Source organism: Octopus sinensis, unplaced genomic scaffold (assembly GCF_006345805.1).
Source record: "Octopus sinensis unplaced genomic scaffold, ASM634580v1 Contig11955, whole genome shotgun sequence".
NCBI classification, from domain to species: domain Eukaryota; kingdom Metazoa; phylum Mollusca; class Cephalopoda; order Octopoda; family Octopodidae; genus Octopus; species Octopus sinensis.
The window spans coordinates 11,449-14,310 of record NW_021832508.1 but is presented as its reverse complement, the minus strand read 5'-3'; positions in this window follow the sequence as shown (position 1 = coordinate 14,310).

Genomic DNA, 2,862 nt, shown 5'->3' with positions numbered 1-2,862 from the left:
ATTCTATAGTTTGTAAGATATTTGTTTTTTTTTTTTCAATTTCTGCAATTTCAACCAATCAATCTGTGCCGTATGAATATGTCCCTCGTTTAAGAAACAGATTGGGTTTATTTACATTTGTGAAGAAAAAAAGATACCCTTCCCCCCACCCCTAACCCTAACCCTAACTAACCCTAACCCTAACCCTAAAATAGATTGAAATGTCATAGATCGATAGTAGGGTCATAATTATGGGTGACAATTTCATATGACACCGCTAGAAAAAACTGCCGTTCAAACTGAAAAGATCCCAAATTTGTGTGAAACCATTGAATATATTAAACTTGACACGTTTATTTTTATTGTATGCAATAAAAAAACAAAACCAGCCAAAAAGCAAAAGTTATAACTATCATATTTTTTTAATGTAAATGTCTATAAGTACATGAACGTATCGACTGGATGTATATGACTCCATATGTTTATAAACATATAGATATATAAATAAATGCATGCATGCGCGCGCGTGCTTGTGCAAGTATATTTGTGTGTAAATATGTATAAGTGCGTATTTCATGTGCAATCTATCCAGATGTCTGCTTTGCTATTGCAGACTAAACAAGCCATAAATAACTCTCCAACGTGTTAGCTTAACAAACGCGCCAAAACAGTTTTATCTCACCGTAACACTTTTACTGTGACGTGGAGAACAGCCGCCATTTTGATCAGTTTACTATAAACGGTGACCATTTTGAAGTCGTTTGTTGCCACTGTGACCTTTTGTTGTTCATTCTTTTTATTATTGCTGTCATTATTGCTTGTCGTTTTGGTGGTTGGTGGTGGTGGGGTGGTTATTGTAATTGTGGTGGTTCTAACGGTGATGGTGGTAGCATTGACCTTCGAGGTGGTTATGTTGTTGTTGTTGTTGGTGGTGGTGGTGGTGGTTGATGGTAGCGGTCATGGAGACGGTGGTAGTGAAGGTGGTGGCGGTGGTGACTTTTTTTTTGGCGGTGGGGACTGGTAATGATGCTGCTGCTTTCTTTGTTGACCTCAGGTCAGAGCTGATTGACCGATAGCATTACAAAATTAACCGCGGTCATTCTGGAAGTTCAAAAGACTGCGCAGAGTGGCTGTGTGGTAAGTAGCTTGCTTACCAGCCACATGGTTCCGGGTTCAGTCCCACGGAGAAGTATCTTCTACTATAGCCCCGGGCCGACCTAAGCCTTGTGAGTGGAATTGGTAGACGGAAACTGAAAGAAGCCCGTCGTATATATGTGATGGTGATAGCATTGACCTGTATTTTATATCATTCCCAAGGCACGCATTATTATATGAAGTGCTTCAGTTTTCAGTTTTATCTCTTTTTCAGATCTTTAGAGAATTTTTCAATTTCCTTAATAGATAAATTATCATCTGCTGCTGCTCTTATTTCGATTTTAGAGGCATGTCTTCCTTTGTAACTCCTTAACAACATCCGGCGTTTTAGCTTTGATCTTCCTTTCCTTGCCATCGCTTTAACATGCTATTCTATACTCCATTTTAGTTTCATTTTTAACTACTTCTCATTTATTGATGATGTTTCTTTCCAATCAAAGCTATTTCTCATTCCAGTCTCTATGTTCTTTTTCTTGAATTCAGTAAGAGACAGAAAGTAATCTTTGGCTTGATTTTGTTCTTGAGGAATTACAACCGTGCTTCGTGGTCTGCTACCACAACAGCTCCTTTATAGGATCCAGTTAGCTCAAGACATCATCAGGAGGAACCACGTCCAGTTTCGGCCCCTACTCCTCTACCGTTTTGACGTGGCGCCCCCCCCCCCGTCTTTCGGAGGTGTCTTCAGCTCTGGTGTTGGGTGCATGTCTTCTTTCTTCTTCTTTCTTCTGTTCCCTGGCCTCTTCGATGTATCTTCAGCGAGTGTCAGCTGGTGACTGACTGACTTGTCAAATTTTTCCCTTTAAATACCTGCCGCTAGGCTCCAGCAGGCAGCCCCAGCAAGTTGTCACGTGGCACTGTCTCACCTTAACTGACTAGTGAAGGCGCTTGTGCAGATTTTCCTGTTTCCTTTACTAGATATATGTGCTTTTATGGATACTTCATAATAGTTTTCTAAACGCATTATACCTCTACCTGAACATCATACACCTATAATACAGAGACGTTAGGCCATCTTCCTTGTGCTAGTGGAGAAAATATAATTGTTCTATGCTAAATTCTTGTCAATCTATTGTAGATATAATCATTATTCCTGTGTTTTTTTTTCTGACTACGCACGCAAGACTACTCTTTACTCTTTTACTTGCTTCAGTCATTTTGACTGCGGCCATGCTGGAGCACCGCCCTTAGTCGAGCAAATCGACCCCAGGACTTATTCTTTGTAAGCTTAGTACTTATTCTATCGGTCTCTTTTACCGAACCGCTAAGTTACGGGTACGTAAACACACCAGCATCGGTTGTCAAGTTATGTTGGGGAGACAAACACAGACACACAAATATATACACTCACATATATACATATATATATATATATATATATATATATATATATACTAGCAGTATCGCCCGGCGTTGCTCGGGTTTGTAAGGGAAATAACTATAAAGCATTTTTAGAGAGTTATAGCCCAAAATTAGCAAAAAAATTATGGTAAATTTTTTTTTTTAATCGTTGACTCATCGTAGACATTTTTCGAGAGTTACTTCCCTTATATAATAGCGAAAAAATGCATTGAAATGGAAAAAATGATGGTAAATTATTTTTTAAATCGTAGACTCATCGTAGACGCGCGCTAATACCAGAAGGGCTCGATATGATCACGACTATAAGATACCCGGTTTTGGTTAAACTGCACCGCAAAATGTGGGAGTAGTTAGGAATCTAAATCATAG